The 13,076-nt window shown below is 44.2% G+C and overlaps 1 protein-coding gene across 1 annotated transcript in view; it reads right to left on the minus strand.

Moving 5' to 3' along the window:
• BLM (BLM RecQ like helicase) overlaps positions 1-10,049 on the minus strand; it is a 78,303-nt gene extending 68,254 nt beyond the window's left edge. Inside the window, exon 1 of the mRNA XM_079764248.1 lies at positions 9,984-10,049. The gene's annotated coding sequence lies outside the window, so the exon portion shown is untranslated. The remainder of the gene's footprint in view (positions 1-9,983) is intronic.
• Between the last annotated feature and the right edge of the window lie 3,027 nt (positions 10,050-13,076).

The raw sequence follows: 13,076 nt of genomic DNA on the forward strand, positions 1-13,076 counted from the left end.
AGAAAAAAAAAACCCAACATTATAAAATGAAACTATTTTTAAAGTGATAATTAAAATACCACACATCGAACTGTTTGTTAGCTGGCAGTGGTTCTCAGCAATGTGGGTCAGATTCTGGTCACAATCTAAACAAAGTGATGGTCTCCACTCCCTCTGGCTTCTACCCTGATCACAAGGCTAAAACCCTTGGGGGGGGGGGGGGTCACTAATGATTGATCTCCATGTTACTTATTACAATACCCCTTTTCAATCAATTCTCTTTCCTGATGGCTTAGCATATGATGAAGTTGATTATATGCTAAGCATATGACGAAGTTGATTATATGTTCTTAAAACACAAGCCTTCTTTCAGACTCTCTTAACAATTTATTCCTACTCATCTTCCATCCTCCAATGGTCGATCTAACCATTACTTCCTTAAGGAAAACTCCATATTTAGGTAGTCACATAAAAGTGGTTAAGAGCAAACAAAATACATGGATTTGTAGCCTGGCTCTACCACTTATTAGCGGAATGCCCTTGGACATATTATTTAACTTCTCTATCTCAGATTCCTCATCTATACAATGCCTACCCACCTCTTATGTAAAGTGCTTAGAATAATAGCATCTGGCAGATAGTCGGCAATATATAAGTGTTTGATAAAGAAAATATACCCCAATAATATACTCTTATAATAAGAAATGCCTCTCAATTGCAGTTTTTATCGTAGTTGCAATTCTATTCACTTTTGTAATTATTTAGTTGGTATTTCTTCTACTAGATTGTAAACACTGCAAAAATGGGCCATTATGGGTTTTATAACCCATAGCATATCTAAGCACCTAGCATTAAATATTTATTAAATGAAAGAATAAAAACGTTAAATAACATATGTCTCAACTATGACTAATCACGGAAATGTAAAGCTGGTTTAACATTAAGTGAAACCACTAATATGATGTATCATCTTTACAGTTTAAGCAGTAAAAATCAATGTAATCTGATCAATAAATTTTAAAAACATTTCTATCAGGGTAAAGCACAGTAGCAATAAAGTACACTAATCTTAAGTAAATGGCTCAATGTGGTTTCACTTGATGTGTCTAACTATGTAAACAACATCCAAATCAAGGTATAGAACATTTCTGGCACCCCAGTATGCTTTCTTGTGCCTTTTCCCAGTTAATATACCCCAGATGTAACCACTACCTGACTTTATCACTATAGATTAGTTTTACCTATTTGCGAACTTTTTTTAAAAGAACTTTTCTTTTATGATTTTAGAAGGAGGGAGGGAAATAACATCAATGTGAGAAAAACTGATTGGTTGCCTCCCACATGCGCCCCGACCAGTGACTGAACCTGCAACCTGGGTATGCAACCTGACCAGGAATCAAACCTGCCACCTTTTGGTGTACAGGACAACACCCCAACCAATTGAGCCACACCAGCCAGGGCCTCTTCTTGAATCTCTTGATATTTGTATATATGGAATCACACAGTATATATTATCAATGAATTTTTGAAAAAACATCTGATGAAACTCAAACCATTTCTAATAGATACCTAACAGACACAATACAGTATCTTACATTTTACAATAGGGGTGAATCTATTAAAAATATAGGCAAAAACAATATTGTTCTTTTATTTTCACTCTCATATTGAACATTCTTGCTGGTGCAAAAATATTAAAAAAGGAAAATACTAGAAAAGAAGAAACATGAGTATCATGACTTGTAGACAATTAGGTTACCAACACAATCCAGTCATAACAATAGATAATTAAAACTTTAGTAAAGTGGTTAAATAAAATATAAACCCACAAAAGTCAAATGCAGTCCTAGCTGGTTTGGCTCAATGGATAGAGCGTCGGCCTGTGGACTGAAGGGTCCCAGGTTCGATTCTGGCCAAGGGCACATGCCTGGGTTGCGGGCTCGATCCCCAGTAGGGGGTGTGCAGGAGGCAGCCAGTCAATGATTCTCTCACATCATTGATATTTCTATCCCTCTCTCCCTTCCTCTCTAAAATAAATAAAATATATTAAAAAAATAAATGAGTAATCGTTAATATTAGATAATAAAACATTAAAAAAAAGTCAAATGCATTCTCATGTGGTAGTAATAACTAACTAGAAAATACAATTTTTAAAAATATATATTTTATTGATTTTTTACAGAGAGGAAGGGAGAGGGATAGAGAGTTAGAAACATCAATGAGAGAGAAACATCAATCAGCTGCCTCTTGCACACTCCCTACTGGGGATGTGCCTGCAACCAAGGTACATGCCCTTGACCGGAATCGAACCTGGGACCCTTCAGTCCGCAGGCCGATGCTCTATCCACTGAGCGAAACCAGTTAGGGCAGAAAATACAATTTTTAAAAGGCATTCAGGAGAAACCAAGATGGTGGCACAGGTAAACACCTGAACTTGCTGCCTCGCACAACAACTTCAAAACTACAACTAAAAGACAAGATGGACATCATCCAGAACCACAGGAAGGCTGGCTAAGTGGAAATTCTACAACTCGAAGGAAAGAGAAAAGCACACTGAGACTCGGAGGAGCTGCAGAAGTAAAGGCAGAGGTACGAAGGCACACACGCGGAAAGGGCTGGCAACTGAAAATGTGGTTGTCTTTTTCAATCAGGAGGGAGACACAAGCTCCTGACTGCTCTGAACTCCAGTTCTGGGCGAGACTCTGGGGACCCAAACTCATACAGGGAGAAACTGGACTGTCTGGCAGCGGGCGGAACTCGAGGGTGGCTTTCTCTCAGAGGTGCTTGCAGAGATTACCAAGGGATACTAAGGCCCCGGGGGCCTCTTAGGGCAGGGCTGACAGGAAGCCATTGCTGTTTGCTCCGCCCTGAGACTCCGCCCCCTCCAAGCTGTGCGCAGAGGCTTTTGCATATGAATGGCCTGGTCCTTTGAAATCTAAACTTACCTAACAAACTGCAGCTGAGTCAGAGAGACCCAGAACATCCAAAAGAAGGCCCAAGCCCCCACAGCAGCTTGCATTGCTTCACAGCTGAGCCTGATCTGGGAACCACCAAACCCCAAACAAAGAAGAGGAATCTGCAGATCTCTCTGTAGCTCCTGCTGGGTGGCCTCAGGCAGAGGCTAAATTAGCACCTCCTTGGAGATCCAAGAGCCAGTGTACCCAGGGGTCAGAGTAGGACCATCCAGATTACAACTCCTCAGATCCATAAGGGACACACTCAGGAGGCAGACTCAAGAGAGCACCAAAGCCCCTCTGAAGCAAGTCGTGCCTCATAAGGGTGTCTCCAGCACAGAAGTTCTCCCATCATAGACACAGCTGATCCTCACAGCCAATTGGCCTGGAGGTCAATTCCTCCCAGTGATACCAACAACAATCAAGGCTTAACTACAACAAGACTGTGCACACAGCCCACAAAGGGGTGCACCAAGAGTGTCCACCTCAGGTAACTGGGGAGGCTGAGCCACTGGGCTCTATAGGACACCTAGCACACAAAGCCACTCTATCAACTCAGGGAAGCAGCCAAAATGCAGAGACAAAGAAACAGGTCACAAAGGAAAGAAATGGAGGAAAGCAAACTACTGTATATAGAGTTCAAAACCACGGTTATAAGGTTTTTCAAGAATTTTCTAGAAAAGGCCGATAAATTTAGTGAGACCCTCGAGGATATGAAAAGGGACCAACTAGAAATTAAGCATACACTGACTGAAATAAAAAATAATATACAGAGATCCAACAGCAGACTAGAGGATTACAAGAATCAAGTCAAAGATTTAAAATACAAAGAAGCAAAAAACACCCAACTGGAAAAGCAAAAAGAATAAAAAAATATGAAGATAGCGTAAGGAGACTCTGGGACAACTTCAAGCGTACCAACATCAGAATTATGGGGGTCCCAGAAGAAGAGAGAGAACAAGACACTGAAAACCTATTTGAAGAAATAATGACAGAAAACTTCCCACCTGGTGAAAGAAATAGACATACAAGTCCAGGAAGCGCACAGAACCCCAAACAAAAGGAATCCAAAGAGGACCACACCAAGACACATCATAATTAAAATGCCAAGAGCAAAAGACAAAGAGAGAATATTAAAAGCAGCAAGAGAAAAACAGTTAGTTACCTACAAGGGAGCACCCATACGATTGTCAGCTGATTTCTCAACAGAAACTATGCAGGCCAGACGGGAGTGGCAAGAAATATTCAAAGTGATGAATAGCAAGAACCTACAACCAAGATTATTCTACCCAGCAAAGCTATCATTCAGAATTGAAGGTCAGACAAAGAGCTTCACAGATAAGAAAAAGCTAAAGGAGTTCATCACCACCAAACCAGTATTATATGAAATGCTGAAAGGTAAAGATAAAAATTATGAACAACAAATACATATCTATCAACAAGTGAATCTAAAAATCAAGTGAATAAAAAATCTGATGAACAGAATAAACTGGTGAATATAATAGAATCAGGGGCATAGAAAGGGAGTGGACTGACAATTCTTGGGAGGAAAGGGGTATGGGGGGTGTGGAAAGAGACTGGACAAAAATCGTACACCTATGGATGAGGACATTGGGGGGGCGGTAAGGGCAGAGAATGGGGTGGGAACCGGGTGGAGGGGAGCTATAGGGGGAAAAACGAGGAACAATTGTAATAATCTGAACAATAAAGATTTAATAAAATAAAATAAAAGGCATTCAACTAACAGTAACAATGAAAAATATTAAGCAACTACCAATTAACCTAACAAAGGCATACATCTTCATGATATGACAAAAATGACCAAGTGTTACTGAGAGAAATTTAAAAAAAATTGGATAAATATATCATGCTCTTAAATGAAAGGTTTGAATGTCATAAAGACAACAGTTCTTTGAAAATTAACTTATGAGTTTTAACAAAATTCCAACTGGAACACCAGAAGAATATTTCCCAAAACTCAACAAAAATGCTTCTGAAATTCATTGACAAAAGCACAATACAAGAATACTAAATAACACTGCAGTGGGAACTAGCATTTAGAATTATAATCGTATTAAATGTAATAATAATTTAAATGAAAACCTGGGGGGGGGTAGTAGAGGCTGGGAGGAGGGGGGAAAAAAGGGGGAATGGGAGATATCTGTAATACTATCAACAATAAAAATTATATTAAAAAAAGAAACGCCTAGTCTCCAAAACATGTTTAATGTGTAATGACAGAAACAACAAAATAGGGCAAAGAATCAATATTTAACAAATGCTCATAAGTAAGCCATATACTCTAGGGTCAATAAGTGGCAAACGATGACATGGGCCAAATCTGGCCCGCAGCCTGTGTTTGTAAATAAAGTTTTACTGAAACACAGCTATGCCCATTTGTTCATATACTGCCCTTGGCTACCTCAGCACCACAGATGAGTAGTTATGACAGAGAATGTTGAGTCTGCAAAACCTAAAATATTTACTACCTAGCCCTTTACAGAAAAGGATTGCTGACAGTTGCTCTAGAGCAGTGGTCGGCAAACCGCGGCTCGCGAGCCACATGCGGCTCTTTGGCCCCTTGAGTGTGGCTCTTCCACAAAATACCACGGCCTGGGCGAGTCTATTTTGAAGAAGTGGCGTTAGAAGAAGTTTAAGTTTAAAAAATTTGGCTCTCTGGGGGGATGAGGACAAATATGTGATACCTTAATCAATAAAGAAATTAATTTTAAAAAAATATTACATGTTCTAAACTGAGACTTAACTCCTCAAATGTGTTCATTTTACTTGTCCCAAAATAATAACCACAAATATAAAACTTTAAATAATAAATTATTATTTTTCCCACTGTAAGAATCTTTAATGTGAAATGTATTCTGTGAAAAAAAAAATGTTTAAGTAAAATTCTGTGTAAATAAATAAATAAATAATGTTTTTTAAAAAAATTTGACTCTCAAAAGAAATTTCAATCGTTGTACTGTTGATATTTGGCTCTGTTGACTAATGAGTTTGCCGACCACTGCTCTAGAGTATTGCTGGATAAAATAGAAAATTACTAAGTACATCAAATCTCTGACAAAAAGCTTAAAAAATGATCAGGTCAAAATCTAAATCAAAGTGGGAACCCAGAAAGTAAGGAGAGCACTGAAGTTCCTTTTCTCCCGAGGGCAGCTGTCTAATCCTGAGAATCTGAGCATCAGTTTTGATAACCTTGGAGGAAAGAATGCTCTGAATCAAAGTTAGGGACCACCAAACGTGGGAAGTATTCATTCCCTGTAAAACCAGCACTACAGTCCTGGCCGGTGTGGCTCAGTTGGTTGAACACTGTCCCGTGCACCAAAAGGTCGCAGGTTTGATTCCTGGTCAGGGCACATGCCCTACTTGTGGGCACCATCCCCAGTAGGGAGCATGCAGGAGGCAGCCAATCAGTTTCTCTTTCACATCTATGTTTCTCTCTCCCTTCCTCTCTCTCTAAAATCAATAAAAGCATATCATAAAAATAAAACTGACACCAAAAAGGACTATATCATTTAGGAAAAGGTAAACCCAAATTAACCCCCCACTTCCATCCCCAGGTGTCTAAGTAAAGTTACCAGTTGCTGAGGGATTAAATGGGACAGACCCTGAAACTACAAGCCCAAGAAACTTTTCAACCCAATTTTTATACCTGCGTCATTAACACACACACACCCCTCAAGCCATGAATTTAGATTATAATGATCCTAATTCCCAAGCACTTGGCAGAGGCAAATGCAAAAATACCTCTGGAAGAACACACCTTTATACCAGGCCTTAAATAATGTCTACAATTTTTCAAGACAGTGTACCAAACACAGACAAAAAACAGCCAAACACACAAGGAAACAAGAATGAGAACTAGCCCTGGCTGGTTTGGCTCAGAGGTTAGAGCATCAGCCAGTGCACTGGAAGGTCGTGGGTTCGATTCCAGTCAAGAGCATGTACCTCAATTGCAGGCTCGATTCCCGGCTGGTCGGGGTGGGTGCAATAGATATGTCTCCCCCAAAACTATGTTTCTCTCTCTCCCCCTCCCTTCCACTCTAAAAATCTATGGAAAAATATCCTCAGGTAAGGATTTAAAAAAAAAAAGAAGAAGAAGAAGAAAGAGAACTGGTTGTAACAGAAGCAAACAGCATCAGGCCTAAGAGTACAAAGCAATTAAACTTATTACGTTTAGAAATATAAAAGAAGCTTGAAACAAGTAGAACTTCCCAAGCAGGGTGGAAGGGTAGTCTATGCACTATTTGTGCAACAGACTTGTGCAATGATTGGTATCAGGCAATGAAGACCCACAGTGGCTTTCAGCATTTAGTTCTCGAAGAGTAGTTTGCAATTTCTCTGAACCTCTTTGTTCTAGCTTTTCTTCCCATAAAAGAAACATATCGCCGAAACCGGTTTGGCTCAGTGGATGGAGCGTCGGCCTGCGGACTCAAGGGTCCCGGGTTCGATTCCGGTCAGGGGCATGTACCTTGGTTGCGGGCACATCCCCAGTGGGGGGTGTGCAGGAGGCAGCTGATCGATGTTTCTCTCTCATCAATGTTTCTGACTCTCTATCCCTCTCTCTTCCTCTCTGTAGAAAATCAATAAAATATTAAAAAAAAAAAGAAAAGAAACATATCGAAAAATAAATACATATGTACTAAAATTATATATAATTAATGTAATTCTACTTAACATATCCTATATAATAAAATCCTAATATGCAAATCGACCGTACGGTGGAACAACCGGTTGCTATGATATGCACTGACCACCAGGGGGAAGACACTCAATGCAGGAGCTGCCCCCTGGTGTTCAGTGTGCTCCCACAGGGGGAGCACCGCTCAGCCAGAAGCTGGGACTGACGACTGGCAGGTGCAGCAGCGGTGGTGGGAGCCTCTCCCGCCTCCTCAGCTGGGCTAAGGGCCCCTCGGGGGATGTCGGTCTGCCGGCTTATCCTCCAAGGGGGTCCCGGACTGCGAGAGGGCGCAGGCTGGGCTGAGGGACACTCCCCGCCCCCCCCCCCAGTGCACGAATGTCATGCACCAGGCCTCTAGTGTATTTATGTTTATTTATACCATATATTTAAAGTTTTAAATATTTCAAACATACAGAAAATAGAATAACCATGTAACTACCAACCAAATTTAAGAAGTTAATCTTTATCCTATTTCTCTCTTTTAAAGTATAAAACATTTCAAATATATTATTTATCTATTTTATTTTAATCCTTACCCACGGATAATTTTCCCACTGAATTCTAAAGAGTGCAAGGGAGGAATGAGGGTGGAGAGAGACATGGAAATGAGAGACACATGGATTGGTTGCCTCCAGCACACGCCCCTACCCAGGCTGGGGAACCTGCAACTCAGGTATGTGCCCTCGACCCTTCGGTCTGCAGAAAGACACTCTAACCACTGAGCAACCGGCCAGGGCTCAAATATATTTAAAATTTCACTCACTCCCCTTATCCTGTTCCCTTCCCTCCCTTCTCATAGATCATCCTGACTATTCTAAAGTGGATGTAATTTCCCTGCATGTTGTTACTTTATGACACACCTAACACTAGGGTCTTGAACCAGCATTTTAACTCTGGTTTCCTCATCAGCACAACGAAGGCAACAGCCACCTCTCCAGAAATTCTCCTCCCAGTGGACTACAAACCACTTCCTGACAGCCGCCCAGCTAACAACATGGCGGTGCATTTTCCTTCTATTTGCTAGTCCCCCCCCCGCCCCCCCAATGCCCGCCTCCCCTCCTCAATGTCTGATCGGTCTCTCACGCAGTCTCTCCCAGGACTGCTCCTCGGACGTGACAGGGGCACCGGAGTGCCATCTACCCAGGTGGCACGGGGAGCCGGCACGCGCCTTCTCCATCTCGGGACTTCAGGTGGCCCAAGTTTTTTTTTGTTTTTTTGTTTTTTGTTTTTTTTTAAATGTGTGTGTGTGTGTGTTTCTTTTTTTTAAAAAATATATTTTATTTATTTTTTTACTGAGAGGAAGGGAGAGGGGAGATTTTTTTACTGAGAGGAAGGGAGAGGGGAGTTAGAAACATCGATGAGAAACATCGATCAGCTGCCTCCTGCACACCTCCACCTGGGGATGTGCCCGCAACCAAGGTACATGCCCTTGACCGGAATCGAACCCGGGACCCTTCAGTCCGCAGGCTGACGCTCCATCCACTGAGCCACACCGGTTAGGGCTGGCCCAAGTTCTGAGAAACCCAAGGGCCCGATGTTGAGGAAGATGCTTTGGAGTCAAAGTCAACTCTTGGTTCAAATTCTCTCCAAAAGCCCTTGGGGCAGGGACAACCTTTGTGCTTCCGGTGCTCCGGGAGGGCAATGTGCCCCACTTCTCCGAGTCACGCAAATAGAACGCTTGCTGTGTACCAGATACTCCCGGAGGCATTTACCGCACAGACGAAATCACTGAATCCTGACCCAAAACAAAACCATGTGGGAGGGATCCTTTCCCCCCACAGGACGGACGGAAACCGAGGCACAAAGTTGAAGTAACGGCGGAGTCACGGAGCTGGGACGTGACAGAGCCGGGACTCGAACCCGGGCACCTGACCCGCCTCCCTGGGCTGGGGTTTTGCGAAGCGACAATCGTAAGACAACGGGTGCCACGCACGGGGCACACGGCGTACACTCAAAACACGGCAGCCGGGCTCGAGGCTGTGGAAGCCCACAGGACAGAGCAGCGTTTTTGCTTGTTTTTTGCTTTTTCCTCAGGAGGAAAATGGGGCCGGGCCTAGCCGGTGACTCGGCTGAGGCAGACACCACGGTGGGCACGGGTCTCCCCCCAACGAGAACACAATGGGCGCTGGCCCGGCTCGGCCCCAACACCCTGGGCGACCCCGGCTCAGCTCGCCTCCGCCCCGGGCCTGTTTCTCTCAGGGAACCGTCTAGAATCTCGCCCAGGCTGCCCGCGAAACGACAGGGCTCAGCGGACCGAGCAACGGAGGAGCCCGCGGAGCTTTCCTCTCCCAGCAGCGCCGGGAAGCCGAGCCGAGCCGGGGCGGGTCGGCCCTGGGTCCGCGCGCCGCACTCACCTCTCCCTCAGGCTCGGAGCTGGAGGAACCACGGTCCAAACTCCCCGCGCCGGCTCCTCAGCCCGTGCGCCGCACGCCAGCTCACTTCGCGCCAGAAGTCGGCCGGCTCCGATTGGATGCGTCCTGAGAAAGCCGACCAATGCCGTCGCGCCGTGGTACCTGGCCCCGCCCCCGTGCGCTTCCGGGGCGGGGCCGCCGCGCGGTGCTGAGGAATCACGTGTCCCCCACGCCCAATCATAACTCGGAATGTCAGGTCAGGTGACTACGGTTAAACCCCCGGCTTCCGGGGCTGGTGGGTGCTGTGTTTTTGTTGTGTTTCCTGGTGTTGGTAAAGGCTCTTCGCCCAAAACAGGCGACGGGACCGCGGACTGCGGTGGGATTGGGAGCCCCGGGTTGGAGGAGGGCCTGAGACTTGCCAGTTCCCACAGGCAGAGGTTCTGATCCTCCATCTGAGCCTCGGACGCTCTCTCCTCTCCACTCCCTTAGTAACGCGGCGCTGCCCCACCGCAACTGTAAGTTGTCATTGACAGGAAAAGGGGTCGCAGACTCAGCTGTCTCCAGGGACATGTACAGTCCCTGAGTGAGAAGCCAAGCTGTGGTTCCCGCCGATGGTGGCCACGCGAGAATGTGGCCCTGGGATGCCAGAGCTTCTTCCTTTTCTTTATTAAAATCCTTTATTTCTTTCTCTTTTTAAGAAAAACTGAAAATGTTTCTTTTTTTATGCGTGAAGTGTGCCAGTTTTTAAATTTTACCCCCAAAATGCGGCCAAACAAAACACGTTGAGTTGTAGAATAAAGCAAAAGCAGAGTAACTTAAGCAGATTTTTTTTTAATTTCTTAAAAAATTAGCTTTTTATTGATTTGAGAGAGGAAGGGAGAGTGAGAGAAACATCGATGGTCTGCCTCCCACACGCCCCCTACTGGGATCTAGCCTGCAACCCAGGGATGTGCCCTGACCAGGAATCCAATCTTGGTCCATAGGTTGATGCTCAACCACTGAGCCGCGCTGGCCAGGCTCCGCAGATTTTTAATAGCAAAATGGCCAAATAGGAAGCAGGATAGAGACAAGGTACAAGCTATGAACAGTCTCCCAAAAGAATAAAGGCATTAACACTTAGACTTAAAAGGATACCACCCAGAACATTAAGTAGGGCCCTCTCAGAATTCAACCAGGTGTGGATAAAAAGGGGCAACATACTAACCTGACAAGCTCAGGGGAGGCCTGTGGGGTTGCCTTGCACACTCGGGACCTAAAATAACCACAAAGGATGGTCTGAAATTAAAACTTTTAAACTAAAAGCAGTTTACGGCAGGTAGTCATGTCCTAGGCTAGAATCTTCCCTGATAAAAGTCAATCTTGACCGTAATTAAACCTGGCTATTGTCTTTTTTTGCACCTACCATAACATACCTTTGGAATGTCAGGATAACTCCTTTTCCAGACCCCTCTGGACACAACCAATGCACCCGAGTGGAGACCATAAATCCTCTCGTTATTAGTACGTTAATTGTTAACTATTCTGTACCCACCTATGTAAAAGATGTGTCCATCATATTACTTTTTATCCAATCCCAGAAGTTGCCACTTGGCTTTCTCCCGCCTCCTTAATCTATCCCCATTGAATTTCTATAACCCACTTAAGTCTTCTCTTTTGATTGCAATGTATAAAAATAAGGTGCAAAAGTGCCATTATTTCAATCTGTTGAGATTTTGCTTCCCGGCAGTTGTGGACAGTTTGGCTCAAATAAACTCACAAAAATTCTTTACAGTTTTGAATGTTTCTTACATGGACAGAGGGATGACACTCAGCTGAAATTGCCTGCTTCACACACTGCCCAAACCCTCCGTTTGCCTTTTTCTTCTCTGTCCTTCAGCTTTGTTCCCTTTTCTACTGCCAGGCATTGTGCTAGACGCTGGAGAACTTCCTAATGGGGTATACAGTGGGTTAGACATCTGTGAAAGAGGTAGACACTTGTACACTAATAATGACAACATAAGCCATTAGAAAGAGAACGGGTATTATGGGAGCACCCAGGAGGGACACATAGGCTCCAGGTGTCCTTACATCTGAGAGATGAGTCAGTAACTTTAATATTGGATACTGGGTATTGCCAGGGTTCTGGTCCCAGCCTTACAAAGGCTTCAGCATTCTGGAGAAAGGGGCTGCACGTAGATTCAAGAAGGAGTCCAAAGACGAAGAAAGATAGTTTTGAAAGGCATTGGGGGTCAGAGGAGCTTTAGCTGAAGGAGCTAGAACAGTGGTCAGCAACCTCGTTAGTCAACAGAACCAAATATCAACAGTACAACGACTGAAATTTCTTTTGAGAGCCGAAAACTGACTTCTGCGCATGGGCCACGAAATTTCGATCGCACTGTGCGTGCGCACCCGCACGTGGTATTTTGTGGAAGAGCCACACTCAAGGGGCCAAAGAGCCGCATGTGGCTCGCAAGCCGCAGTTTGCCGACCACTGAGCTAGAAGACTCTCCTTGTCTCAGGACCCCGGGCTTTTATGAAACACAATTTGTCCCAAGGCAAAGTGGAACTATACACTTCAAAGGGTAAGGTTTCAAAGGGTTTAAGAATCATTGTCAGTTTGGGGAATAGCTGTTCAGGTGTTTGACCAACAGGAGGCAATAAAATGCCCTGAGCTGTCTGGCAGCTAACAATAATCCTATTCAGGTTTGGGGGAAGTGCCTTAGCTGTTTCCAACAGGTAAACTACATGTGTGGCTCACCCTTGTTGAGCCGCCCAAGCTTCACCAACCTTTTGGTAAAACTCTTATAATTATTACATGCTGGAATTGGTTCTTGGCAGGATATGGAGGCCCTGATGGATGGGACCAAAGCATTCATGTTGTAGTAATCCACCATGGGGCTCCTATTATGGATTGAACCTTTGTGCCCTCCCCAAATTCCTGTGTTAAAGTCCCAATTCCCAATGTGACTGTGTTGGAGATAAGACCGTTAGGAAGGGTAACTCAAGTTAAATAAGGTTTTAAGGGAGGGTCCTAGTCAATAGGGAATTATAAAGTGCTATCAGAGGGAAGGCCGTGTGAGCACCCAGCAAGAAGGCTGCTGTCAACAGGCCAGGAAG

The sequence above is a fragment of the Cnephaeus nilssonii genome, assembly GCF_951640355.1.
Source record: "Cnephaeus nilssonii genome assembly, chromosome: 24".
NCBI classification, from domain to species: domain Eukaryota; kingdom Metazoa; phylum Chordata; class Mammalia; order Chiroptera; family Vespertilionidae; genus Cnephaeus; species Cnephaeus nilssonii.